Below are 15202 nucleotides of genomic sequence, written 5' to 3'. Positions count from 1 at the left end.
GGGGGGGGGGGGGGGGGGGGGGGGGGGGGGGGGGGGGGGGGCTAGTGGGGTCCATGGGACGAGTTGTTACAGTTCTCCTCAAAGCTCCTCGCCAGATCTCCGTTCCTAAACACATCAAACTCGATCCAACGCCACAAAAGGACTCTCAAAAGTCCTCAAGGACTAGGAAACCACTCCAACAAAACAAGGAATCAACCACATAACACATAAACACGAAAATCAGAAAATCTCAAGTTTAGATCAGCCATGTTCATGCATTCACCTTTGCAAAAAGAAGATTCTGACAAACAAGACAACAATAACACTCTCTTAGCACACTTTTATCACGATCCCAGACTCAGATCTCCTAAGATCAGCCACAAAACTCTAGAAACTCACAAGGAATCTTGAGAACACTTTTCTCTCTAATTTTCTCTTAAAAACGGCTTAACTCGACAAAGGACGTCGAAGTATCCTTTTAAACTCGACTCCTTGGTTTTTTCCAAAACAAAAACGCAACAAAACGAGCGTTTAACTTTAATCGTCTCGCGAAAACCAACCTTGCATCAACCGATGCACATGGTGCATCGATCTACGCACCTCCCAAATCGGGATTCCGGTTCGTGGGTGTTACAATTTACTGGACTTTTTTGTATTTATATAATAAGATATATATAAAGTTTGGTTTCAAAGTTACACATTAACATGATTGCAACAAGTGTCAAGTCTATCAATAAGATTTTGACACTTGTCAAAAAAAATTGAAATAGAAAAGCAATATTTACAATTTACATATTAAAATTGCTTTTCAAAGTTAGTCGTTAGTGTGATAATGACATATAAGTTTATCGATAAGATTTTGACACGTGTCAAGATAATTTTAGAAAAAAACACTAACGAGAAAATTTTAGAAAAGAAAAAAAACTGTTTCTTATGTAAAGTTTGGTTTTCAATGTTATTCGTTAACATGATCGCGACATGTGTAAATAATCAATTTAAGATGTTGACATGTGTTAGTTTGATATGAGATTACGAAACATGTCAAAAATAAATATTCTATTTTTATATAATAGATTTAAAAAAATATCTTATTATATAAAACTTGATGTAAAAGTTACTCATTAACAAGATCGTGACACCTATCAATTGTATCATTCAGATGTTGACATATGTCAATTCTAAATTTATTAAAAATTTTAAAAATAAAAATGTAAAAATTCAAAATCCACCATGGTTTTATATAAAAGTAAAATAGAGAAAAGAAAACCTAATTTTATTTAAAATCTTTATTAAAAAAACCTATGTAAACTTTCAAATGTAAAACAAAAGTGTTGTTTTTAACAGTTTTAAAAATATTAAAAGGCATAAAAAAAATTTAAACAGCTTTAAAATTTAGTAAAGATCATTGTAAGGAAACTATGCATATATATATTTCATAAAATTTGAAATTCTAATATTATTTACTTATTTTAATTTTGAGTTGTTAATTTTACAAGAAAAATGATTACTTTTTATATAAGATATATATTGTTTTTACTTACGAAAAAGATTATATATATATATTCTTTGTTAAATTTAATTTTATTTTAAAAGCTTTGAACACATCTACAGCTATTTTCTCAACTACTAGTGTGTATAAAAAAAGGAATCAAATGCCAAAAAAAAAAATGCCAAAATTAAAACTATACAACTTTTATACATAAGTACATCACCGAACGTTGGTTTCTCAAAGTGATTAAACTTAGTGTTTGCAACCACTAAGCTTTTACCCACCTTTTCCAAAATCTTTCTCTAACCAAGATTTCCAACCTCTTTCTCCAGCCGCTTTGTTGATTAGTAACTATTAGAGCAGTTCGTTAGCAAACAATGCTAATAATGTTAGACGAGATATACATATACCTTTCTAGATATGCATAAATCTATTTAGTGTATATCTCTTTGTGATTGGATAGACTCTACTATGTTGTATATATATGTGAATCATCAATACAATGATCTCTACGGAGTTTACCTTTCTACATTAAGATATACATATATCTTTCTAGATATGTATAAATCTATTTATTGTATGTCTCTTTGTGATTGGATAGACTCTAGTATGTTGTATATATATGTGAATCATCAATACAATGATATCTACGAAGTTTACCTTTCTACATGGTATCAGACGCTTTTAAGTTGGCGATCGATCCTCTCCTTGTTTTCTAATACGCTTTATGTATCAGACGCTCTATTCCTTGTTTTCTTCTTCTGCTTCTTCTTCTTCTTCCTCCACCCTCTTCCAATGATCTCTATCTCTCAAATCAAAGCATACATCCCCATCACCCTTGTAATGACCAAGCTCAACTATCAAGCCTTGCGAGAACTTTTTGAGACTCACTGCACGTGTTTCGGTGTTCTCGGTCACCTTGATGGCACATCGGTATCAACTCCGGAAACTGCTAAAACATGGTAGGAACATGATGGATTAGTTAAGATGTGGATCTATGGTACCATATCTGAATGTATTCTTGATACGGTTCTCAAAATCAAGGCCACGGCTCGTGACTTGTGGCTCTCGATCGAAGGTCTCTTCCGTGATAACAAGGAAGCTCGTGCACTCGAACTTGAAAACGAGCTTTGAACTATTGTCATCGGCGACTTCTCTGTTCACACCTACTGTCAGAAGCTTAAAACAATCTCCGATCTCCTTACAAATCTCGACTCCCCTGTCTCCGACCAAGCACTGGTTTTGCATCTTCTCAAGGGTTTCTTTGACAAGTTTGATAACATTATCAATGTTATTAAACATAATACACCTTTCCCAGTCTTTCTCGATGCTCGTTCAATGTTGACCATTGAGGAAAAATGACTCTCCAAACAGCTCCAAACCACGCCAGTCTCCACCAACAATTCCTCTGCACCGGCTCTTTTCTACACGGCCTCTGATCAACCTCACCGTCCCTCCAACAGCAACACCCACAACAACCACATCGACTTCAACACAACCAACACTGGCTCCAACAACAACTACGACTACAACAACAACAACAACCGTGGCCATGGGCGTGGTCGCGGCGGTCGAAACAACCGTGGTTGCGGGCGATACAACAACAGCTGGCCACCAGCGTATTTTTCGCCACCATGGAAACTCGGTGGCTCACCATGGACACCACCCTATTTTTCCACTCCTAGTGCGATGGTGTACCCTAACCCTACTCTCCCTATGAGCTCTAATCAAAATTTTCAGGCCCATAACAACAATGCTACGCGACCAAGCCTTCTTGGACCTCCTCCTCGGCCCTCTAATGAAGCCTACATGATCCACGCTCCTCCATCATTAATGTCGTCTCCTACGTACCTTCCCACCTACATCACTCACGCATTTAACACAATGCACTTGAGGAATCGTACAACACACCATGGATTATGGATTCTGGAGCTAAAAACCACATCACCTCACATCCAGGTACTCTTCGTTCTACGTCTAATTCGAGTTTCTTACCCTCAATTATTGTTGTAAACGGTTCCCTTGCTCCTGTCACAACGATGGGTCATGGAATTCTACCCTCTTCCTCTCGTCTCTTTCATCTTTGAAATGTTCTTGTTTGTCCTTCATTTATCAAAAATCTCATTTCTGTTCCCAAATTTGTTACTAACAATTTTTGCTCTCTTGAATTTGACCCTTTTGGTTTTACTATCAAGGATCTACCAACTCGGACCAATCTGCTCCGATGTAACAGTTCTGGACCACTCTATTCGTTCACTCCGTCGTCTACAGTAAGAGTGATACTTTTTCAAAATATGTTCAGTTTTCTAACTATGTGCAGACCCAATTTAACTGCACCATCAAAGCTCTACAATGTGACAATGGGGGAGAGTATGACAATCACGATTTCAAGAACTACTTGGCCTCCAAAGGCACCACTTTCCGCTTCTCCTGCCATCATACGTCTCAGCAAAATGGAAGAGCGGAACGTATGCTACGTACCATCAACAACTTGGTCCTGACCGTCCTCATTCAAGCATCCATGCCTCTCACATACTGGGTCGAAGCTCTCAATGCTGCCACTTATCTTCTCAACATACTTCCATCATCTGCCATTGCAAATACCGTACCTCATACCAAACTCTTCAAGACGGAGCCAAGGTACAATGACCTCAAGACATTTGGTTGCTTATGCTTTCCGAATCTTTTACCAACTGCACCACACAAGTTATCTCCGCGTTCGACTCCTTGTGCGTTTCTTGGCTATCCCACGGACCATCGCGGCTACCGCTGCCTCGACTTGACAACCTGCAAAATCATACTCTCCCGTCATGTCACGTTCCATGAGGCTTCTTTTCCATTCTCCACTGCTTTGGCTCCTCCTGTAAGTTCAGCTCTTCCATCTTTTTTACCTTCTATTCCTCATATCTCCCCTCCTACCTCCCAAACACTACCACCACCCTTACCTCCATTACAATCTGCCCCTCCTTCGCTTCCCTCTCAGCCCTCTCATCCTATGGTCACTTGCAGTAAAAGTTGTATCTTTAAACCACAAACTCCGTTGTGTCTTCACTCTGATGCCAAAATTTCTCCATTACTATTGTCGCATGTGCAGGCTCTTAAGGATCCTTATGGAATCCGGCAGTAAATGAGGAGTATGATGCTCTTGTTAAACGTAAAACGTGGAGACTTGTTCCCAGACCCAAAGCTACTAACATTATTCGTTCTATATGGTTATTTAGGCACAAGTTTAAGGCCGATGACACTCTTGCTCGTTACAACGCTCGTCTCGTGGCAAACGGCAAATCTCAATCACCTGACATTGACTGTGACGAGACATTCAGTCCTGTGGTCAAACCCACAACCATTCGCACCGTCCTCAGTGTTGCCACCTCTCGTGACTGGCCACTTCACCAACTTGATGTTAAGAATGCATTCTTATACGATGATCTCGAGGAAACCATGTATATGCATCAGCCCCCTGGTTTTGTTGATCCTTCTAAGCCTGATCATGCGTGTCTTCTTCAGCGATTACTCTACGGACTTAACCAAGCCACACAGGCATGGTACAACCGATTTGCAACCTTTGCTCACACCATCAATTTCAAACAAAGTAAATCTGATGCATCACTGTTTATTCTTCAGCATGGCTCGTCTTATGCTTATTTACTACTTTATGTCGATTATATTGTTCTCACGACATCCACGACTCGTCTTCCACAATGGATCATTGCCAAGTTAAGCTCAGAGTTTGACATGTTCGATCTCGGTCATCTCCATCACTTCCTTGGCATCTCTGTTCAGCGCGACTCCAAGGGTTTGTTTCTCAATCAACAGAATTATGAAGCTGAGATTCTCCATCGCGCAGGGATGACAGGCTGCAATCTTTGTCTCACACTGGCTGATACGAAGACAAAGCTTGATGATGCTGATGGACCGCCGATTTCTGACCCAACGTTGTATCGGAGTTTAGCGGGTGCACTTCTGTATCTGACCTTCTCGCGTCCGGACATTGCGTTTGCCGTCCAACATGTCTGCTTGTTTATGCATGATCCTAGGGAGTCTCATCTCAATGCGCTAAAGCGCATTCTACACTATATCAAAGGGACTATTCGTCTCATCTCAAAGTCCTCCTTCACTTGTCGCGTTGCTTATTCTGATGCTGATTGGGCTGGTTTTCCGTCTACTCGTCGCTCGACCTCTGGTTATTGTGTCTTTCTCGGTGACAACATGATTTCTTGATCTTCTAAACGCCAACACACGGTCTCTCGTTCGAGTGCTGAAGCCGAGTATCGTGGCGTTGCCAATGCTGTTTCTGAGGCTACTTGGTTACAAACCCTTCTCTTGGAAATGCATATTCCGTTGGACCGCGCAACCATTGTCTGTTGTGATAATGTGTCCGCCATCTATTTGTCTTCCAATCCGGTCCAACATCAACGAACCAAGCATGTGGGGATTGATATTCATTTCGTTCGGGAGAAGGTTTCTCTTGGCCAAATCCGTGTTCTACACGTCCCATCGGCCAAGAAGTTTGCGGATGTCTTCACCAAAGGACTACCGTCACCTCCGTTTCTCACTTTTCGCGACAGCCTCAGCGTTCTTCAACCTCCCGCTTAGTCTGTGGGGGAGTGTTAGACGAGATATACATATATCTTTCTAGATATGTATAAATCTATTTAGTGTATATCTCTTTGTTATTGGATAGACTCTACTATGTTGTATATATATATATATGAATCATCAATACAATGATCTCTAAAGAGTTTACCTTTCTACAAATAAGTGACATCACTTATAGCCAATAGGTAAAGATCCATGTATACATATAACTTAAAATAAAAGTAGGGCCATCTAAAAATGGCTCCCTACTAATTTTATATTTACAAACCAATGGAAATATATATGCACATAAACTATTATACTAAATTTAAGTCCAAAAAACACTATTATAGTAAAAACCAAACATTGACTCACATTATATGGTATTGACTCATATTATATGGTATTGCTTATCTATTTTGATATTTTCTAATTGATATTCCTATCCCACACATTTATTTCACAAACTCACATTTTAAATCCTCCTCATCTAAAATTGGCTCCCTACTAATTTTATATTTACAAACCTATGGAAGCTTAAGCAGTATATATACAAATATATCATATCTACTTTCATATCATACACAAACTATTATACTAAATTTATGCCCAAAAAACACTATTATAGTAAAAACCAAACATTGACTCACATTATATGGTATTGACTCATATTATATGGTATTGCTTATCTTTTTTGATATTTTCTAATTAATTTTGTTGACAGTAAATATATTCCTATCCCACACATTTATCACAATCTCACATTTCAGAACCTCCTCATCTAAAAATGGCTCCCTACTAGTTTTATATTTAGAAACCTATGGAAACATATATGCATTATTTATACAAATATATCATATCTACTTTCATATCATACACATAAACTATTATACTAAATTTATGTCCAAAAAACACTATAATAATAAAAACCAAACATTGACTCACATTATATGGTATTGATTCATATTATATGGTATTGCTTATCTATTTTGATATTTTCTAATTAATTTTGTTGACAGGAAATATATTCCTATCCCACACATTTATTTCACAATCTCACATTTCAAATCCTCCTCATCTACAAATGGTTCCCTACTAATTTTATATTTACAAACCTATGGAAACATATATGTAGTATATATACAAATATACTTTATCTACTTTCATATCATACACAAAAACTATTATACTAAATTTAAGCCCAAAAACACTATTATAGTAAAAACCAAACATTGACTCACATTACATGGTATTGACTCATATTATATGGTATTGCTTATCTATTTTGATATTTTCTAATTAATTTTGTTGACAGGAAATATATTCCTATCCCACACATTTATCACAATCTCACATTTCAGATCCTCCTCATCTAAAAATGGCTCCCTACTAGTTTTATATTTACAAACCTATGGAAACATATATGCAGTATATATACAAATATATCATATCTACTTTCATATCATACACATAAACTATTATACTAAATTTAAGTCCAAAAAGCACTATTATAGTAAAAACCAAACATTGACTCATATTATATGGTATTGCTTATCTATTTTGATATTTTCTAATTAATTTTGTTGACAGGAAATATATTCCTATCCCACACATTTATCACAATCTCACATTTCAGATCCTCCTCATCTAAAAATGGCTCCCTACTAGTTTTATATTTACAAACCTATGGAAACATATATGCAGTATATATACAAATATATCATATCTACTTTCATATCATACACATAAACTATTATACTAAATTTAAGTCCAAAAAGCACTATTATAGTAAAAACCAAACATTGACTCACATTATATGGTATTGCTTATCTATTTTGATATTTTCTAATTAATTTTGTTGACAGGAAATATATTCCTATCCCACACATTTATTTCACAATCTCACATTTCAGATCCTCCTCATCTATATATAATAATTTTACACCACTAACAACATAAACCAAACATCCCAAACACACTCTTTAAACACAGAAAAAGCATTGAAGTCACAAAGAAAATGAAGACAATGAAGTTTACAACACTAGTATGCATCACACTAGTTGTAGCCCTCTTTTCATCTCTAGCCACGACTAAATCATCTATAGTCAAAAATTCCGTGAAACCGCCTTGTACTGATATTGAGATCACAGGATGTGTACCAGCGATACTTATTGGAACTCCACCCTCAGCAGAGTGTTGCGGTAAACTGAAAGCACAACAACCATGTTTTTGTGATTTCATTAGAAACCCAGCTTTCAAGCAATTAGTCACCTCCCCGCAAGCTCACGCTGCTTTAGGATTTTGTGGTATTCCTTTTCCTACTTGTTGAAGTTCAAGATATTAATTATGTGACCATTGGTGATTAAAAAATTTATGTAATAAAGTGATGAGGATAGGAAATTTATTAATATGTCATAGATCATATTAGCTCCATGTAATGCTTCTTACATCATTATTGTGCATACTTAGGACAAGGTTGTTCTGAGTACTTAAGGTTATCTTTGTACTTATTACAAATTTATTATTTTTAAAATTAAGTATGTTAAAAATAATTGAATTGATATAAAAATAATTTTATATTTTATTTTTATAATTAAGAAAATGCAATTACGTGTAAATAGATTCGCTCTATCGTTTGAGATTTATTTCCACTCTCGCATTTTAAAATTTTTAATACCATCGATCTTAAAAATATATTATCTATTTTTTCTTCAAATGACATCCCAAAAATAACTTTATTATACAACTATATTACTCTATTTAATATATATTAGAAAGATTTATTCAGATATCATACATTTTAGGTAATATTACTAGAATCATACAAATTTTTTTATTAATATCATATTACAGGAAAAAAACGTAATTACAAACAATGTCATTGACACGTCAGAAATCGCTGACGTGTATTAAATAACTCAGCCGTAACGTGTTACAGCGGTAATGGCAGCTGAGTTATGGTATTTTGCGGCTGATTTATGAAAAATAGCTGAGTTATGAGAAAATAGCTGATTTAAGAGCATAACTCAGCCAGTAGTTACAGCTGACTTAATAAAATATGGCTGAGTTATGAGAAAATGACTAAGTTAAGAGCATAACTCAGCCGTAATTATGGTTGTGTTTTTATCCGATGGTTGAGTTGTCAAAAATTTGGCTGAGTTAATACTTTGACACGGCTGAATTAACTTTCTCCGGTTGGCTGAGTTATGAACAATGACTGACTTATGAGATGTCGTTACGGCTGAATTATGGTTAAGCACTATAACTCAGCCGTCATAAGCTGACTTATCGGACAACTCGGCCATTTTACGGCTGACTTATTAGCAAAAGATTAATTACTAGAATATCATTCAGTTACGTCCGACTTATTAAACGATATGGCTGTGACAGATTTTCAATTGAGTTATGACATTAAGCGGCTGAATTTGACAGCCATTTTTTGTTTTTTAACTAATGTAATAGTATTTATGTCGCAACTGAGTTATAATTTTGTTTGGTGGCTGATTTAATTAGGCTTATTTACATGTTCGTTTGGTGGCTAACTTGCCACTTCGGACGCATCATCCATGTCATCATCTTTTCCGGAAATACGAAACGTCGTTCCTTCGACTCTTGTTCTTCAACTGGTTTAAAAGAGAAGGATTTACATGTTTTTTACCTTCTTCTTCACCTTGTTCTTCCCCTTGTTTTTCTCCTTGTTCTTCACTTCTTAATTACACTCATTCTTATTAATTTTTCTCATTCTTCTTCATTTTCTTTCATGGATCCAGTTCCGGTAATTGTTGTTTCCGGCAATTGGGTAAAGAAACACAAATATGTTTTTAACACCGACAATAGAGGGTGTACATTTGTGCAGATAGATGCAGAGACAACAGACGCCAAGCCTGTGAAGCTTGTTCTTGATGACTACGGATTGAACGCATTAAGCCATGAGCTAAAGCTGAGCTACATGTTCTCGAACAATGCACTGAAACATATAATGCATGATACCCCACCAGTTTATGTCTCCAATGATCGCCAATTGCAATATTTTTTGGGAATATAGAAACTTGATCAGCTACGTCTCTGTGTGGAGTTTTCGGCGAAAGAGTTTACCGAAATTAGTGGAGCTAGAGGAAGGATGAAACGACCAAGAATTTCTGACTCAAAAGTAGAATCTACATACGAAGTGGACGGTGCGGGATTTGAAGGCACTTGTTATGATTATAGCAAGATCCAAGAAAAAGGAAAACGAAAAAGAAGAAGATGTCAAAGAAGCAGATGAGGAAGAAGAATACGATGAATTTTTAAGCCGATTTGATGTTTTCGACGACTCCGATGGTGCGTCATCTGATGATGATAACTTTTCTGTATTGGGCGAGCCTGAGTATAAAGACGAAGACTCACCAACTCTCCCTCCTAAGAGGAGAGCTCATAACATTGAAATGGCCGGATCAACTGGGAACCCGAAGGCTCTAAGGTTACAGTTGTCAATGCTAAAAATTGCTGTAGGAAAACGATACATGAGAAAAGACGAGTTGGAGAAACATGTGAAACTTATTTCGGTTAGGGAGGGTTTTGATTTTGATATACCAGCATCAAATCCGACTATAGTGATTATGCAGTGCTGGGTTGATGGATGTCGTTGGAGAGTTCGTGCATCTACACAAGGGGATGAGACGGATTTTTATGTTCGTATATACGATCTGGAACACACATGTTCTGTGACTGAACCTTCTAATCGATCCCAACAAGCAACAGCTGATGTTTTGGCAGTTCTGTACAAGGACGTCCTTGGTGATCTTGGTCTGGAAGTTAAACCTAAAAGTGTCGGAATCATTTTCAATAAGCAATTTAGTATAAAGGTAATTACTATGTTGCTGACTTATCTATCTTAACATTTTTGAAGTACATTTTTGTGCCATCCTCTCTTATCTTTGTATCCAAACAAGTCTCAACTAAATTCTTTACAATCCTTACAACCAAACACAATCATTTCTTTATTTGATAATATTAATTTCCTAAAATATATCTATCTAATTTAAATAAACATGTTAGATTAAAATATAATTCTCCTTTCATTTTTATTAATCTTATATTTAATTATTTTAATTACTATTCAATACATAAAGTTAATAAAATTTTAGTTTTTTTTCAGCATATAATGTGATTTAAATTTTTATAAACGGATATATATTTAAAATTGTCTTAGGATATTTGTAACCAAACAAGTATATCCACATATAGAACTCGAAATACATTGTTGGAATACAATAGGGTGCCATCAGTTTTTGCCAATTTTGGGTCGGGTTTTTAACTAAAATTATAACCGATTTAATTATCCGGATCCTCCTTAAGATTGCCGAATATTTTGGGCCGGTTTTTAATCCATAGCATACTTATTTACATCCAATTAATGCCAATTAATGCCAATTAATGCCCATTGTATCTTAGGAAATATCTAATTTGCATGCCGAATTTTTAGGACCGAGTTTGAAAAAAAGAATTGATAGCCCAATTTATGTTATCATATCATCTTAATCACATCCCTATAATATAGCAACTAATTCAAGATGAATACATCTTAGGAAATATCTAATTTGTGTTTAATAAACGATTACATATTTGGTAAGATCTTAGTAGCTTTAAATGTACACTATTAATCCAATAATATCAATTGAGAATCATAATAAGAATATGCCAATCATTCATTCCTAAATCATAAATAACAAATCGTAAAATGTATATTCTCAACTTGTGAATCAAGAATTTCTACAAAACTCTACCTACAACCGTTAACAGTATATATATCAACAAAATAATAACCCGTGGTGTACCACGGGTAAAACCTAGTTGATAATAATGGCTAACATATCATTACGTTATGGCTTGATTATTAATACATACTAGTTGACTTATATTTACATTACGGATGTGTTATATACATTTTGGCTTATTTATTAATACATGTTGGCTGACTTATTGATTCTTTACGGCTGACTTATATGATTGTCTTGGCTGAGTTATTTATAAATTATGGCCGATTTATTAATATGTTTGTGTCAACAGATGGATTATTGGAAGTCATATCGGAAGCTGTTGTTTGCAAGGCAAATCGATCAGGGAACTTCTGCGAGTAGTTTTAGCGAATTGTCTTCTTACCTATACATGTTAAGAAAGGAAAATCCGGGTACAGTTACTCGTCTTCAAATAGATGATGAAGGAAGATTCAAATATGTTTAATTGCTTTTGGTGCGAGTGTTGTTGGGTTTACTCTCATGCGCAAAGTTGTTGTTGTCGACGGTACGTTTCTCCATGGTAGTTACAAAGGGACACTTCTAACAGCCCTAGCTCAGGATGGTAACTTTAAAATTTTCCCAATAGCTTTCGGTGTTGTTGACCCTGAAAATGATGAGTGTTGGCGTTGTGTTTTTTTACACAACTCAAAGTTGCCATTCTTGACGATAAAGATCTTGCGATAATCTCCGACAAACATAACTCAATAGGGAAAACGATTGGTGAAGAGTATCTGTTGGCTTCCCGTGGAATTTGCACTTACCATTTGTATAAGAACAATTTGGTGAAGTTCAAAGGAAAACATATGTTCCCTTTGGTGAAATAAGCGGCAAGGTGTTTTAGGCTTGCTGATTTTAATGAGACTTTCAATGAGATTGAAACACTTCATCCCGAACTACATGGATACCTCCAAAGAGCTCATGTCCGAATGTGGGCACGTGCTCAGTTCCCTGGTGATAGGTATAATTTAATGACAAAAAATATTGCGGAATCAATGAACAAAGCACTGTCAAAATGCTAGAAGTCTTTGCATAGTTTGACTGCTCGAATCGATACAAAATATGATGACCAGATGGTTTTCTGAATGGAGAGATGATGCAAAATCGTAGCTAACAACGCTCACTCGGGGTGTTGAGAAATTGTTACATGTAAGTTTAGATGTAATTGTTACATAAGTTAGTCGCCAAATTTTAATAACTCAGCTTTAATTATTTTCATAACTCAGCCATAACATTTTTTTTTCTTCTCCCTAATAGGCTCGTGTCACCGCAACAAGACTTATGGATGTACAAACAATTGATGTTGTACGTGTGCAGGTGACATATGGAACATCTTTGCATGTTGTAAATTTGGATCTAAAAAGATGCACATGCCTTCGTTTCGACCACGAGATAATACCATGCATCCATGCAATCACAACTGCAAAGCATATGGATGTGTCTCGTATATCCCTATGCGATCCAAAATTTAGGAGTGTCCATTTGGTTATCGGATACGCTGATTTAATCATGCCTCCAGATACGGCAGTCCCTGTTCCTGAAGTTGTAACTAATCAACCGTGCTTGCCTCCAATTGTTGTAAACTAGCTAGGAAGGCCCAAAAAGATTAGGATTAAATCATCTTTGGAAGTTGCCCTTGGAAATAAACGCCCTAGGAAGCAACACGCATGTTCTCGATGTAAACAAGTTGGGCACAATGCGAAAACTTGTCCGATGTAGTATTGTTGTAATACATTTGTTTTATTTGTGTAATAACTCATCAATCAAGCATTATAACTCAACCGTCATATTAATCGACAAGACCTTTTGTTTTCCGCTTTCAAATTATTTCTTGTGATAACTCAGCCACAAAGCATTATAACTCAGCCATCAAGTAATATAAATCAACCGTTTGCTTTTAGATTATTTCTTGTAATAACTCAGCCAAAGAGCATTATAACTCAGCCGTCATATGAATCAACAAAACTTTTCGTTTTCCCTTAAATACTTAACTCAGCCGTCAAGTAATATAAATAAACCATTTGCTTTCAGAATATTTCTTGTGATAACTCAGCAACAAAGCATTATAACTCAGTCGTCATATGAATCGACGAGACCTTTCGATTTCCCGTAAATACTATAACTCAGCTGTCAAGTAATATAAATCAACCTTTTGCTTTCAGCTTATTTCTTGTGATAACTCAGCCACAAAGCATTATAACTCAGCCGTCATTTGAAACAGTGAGACCTTTTGTTTTCCCGTAAATACTATAACTCAGCCTTCTAGTCGTATAAATCAGCCATTTGCTTTCAGATTATTTCTTGTGATAACTCAGCCACAAAGCATTATAACTCAGCCGTCACATGAATCGACGAGACTTTCGTTTTCCTGTAAATACTATAACTAAGCCGTCAAGCAATATTTTGGCGGGAAACCATAAGTTAACCTAATAATTGATGAGACCTTATGTTTTCTTATTTTTACTCTTTATATTCTCCTAATTCATAGGTCTGACTCTCTTCCATCACATTCTTCATTTATATTGTTTCTCTTTATATTCTCCTAAATCATATATCTGTCTATCTGTTACATCTTCCTATCAACATGGAAGTGGTTCCTCACGTCACAAGACAATTTCTTAGAGATGTCGAAGCGATCATTTGCGCTACTGATCGGTAAAATATTCCGGTTTTAAACCCTGGTGTGGGTTCATGGGTTGACAAAATCACTCTTACGTGGTTCAAGTTCCTTCACGTTCTCTCTGTCGCGATTGGAGAAATATTTCAACACAACTGGCACCATGAGTAGGAGTGTCAGTCGGGCTGGCCTGGCCCGGCCCGGCCCGAAACCCGCAAAGCCAGCTTATATTTGAGCCCGGCCCGGTCCAGCCCGAAATATTTCTGAGCCTATATTTCTATGTCCGGCCCGCCCTTGGCATTATAGGGCTTTTTGTGCTTTTTCGGGCTTATTTTACGAATAAAAAAAATCAAACTTCTAAGTTTACAACATGTTTAAAAATCAATGTTTAAAGGTACAATATAAAAGAAATCAATCAAAATTTAAATAGCTCATCAATATTCACTAAAACCAACTTAATCTAATATAAAAAATTTTAAACCAAATAAATTTTTATACTTTAACCAAATAAAAAATAATATAATTCATAGAAAATATCACAGATAAAGATTTTAAAAGTATTATGTAAGGTTATTAAGTAAATATGAGAACTAAGATTAGAGTTTTAAACTTTATTTACAATAAATCATTAATCAAATATTGCAATCAAACAAAAATATTAGCCAAAAAGTACAATTATATTTATTTAAGGGTTTTTTGGGCCAGCCCGAGTCCGATCGGACTAAGCCCTAAAAACCCTATAGCCCGAACGGGCTGAGCCCGAAA

The sequence above is a fragment of the Camelina sativa genome, chromosome 4, assembly GCF_000633955.1.
Source record: "Camelina sativa cultivar DH55 chromosome 4, Cs, whole genome shotgun sequence".
Taxonomy (NCBI): Eukaryota; Viridiplantae; Streptophyta; class Magnoliopsida; order Brassicales; family Brassicaceae; genus Camelina; species Camelina sativa.
This window is presented reverse-complemented; position numbering follows the sequence as displayed.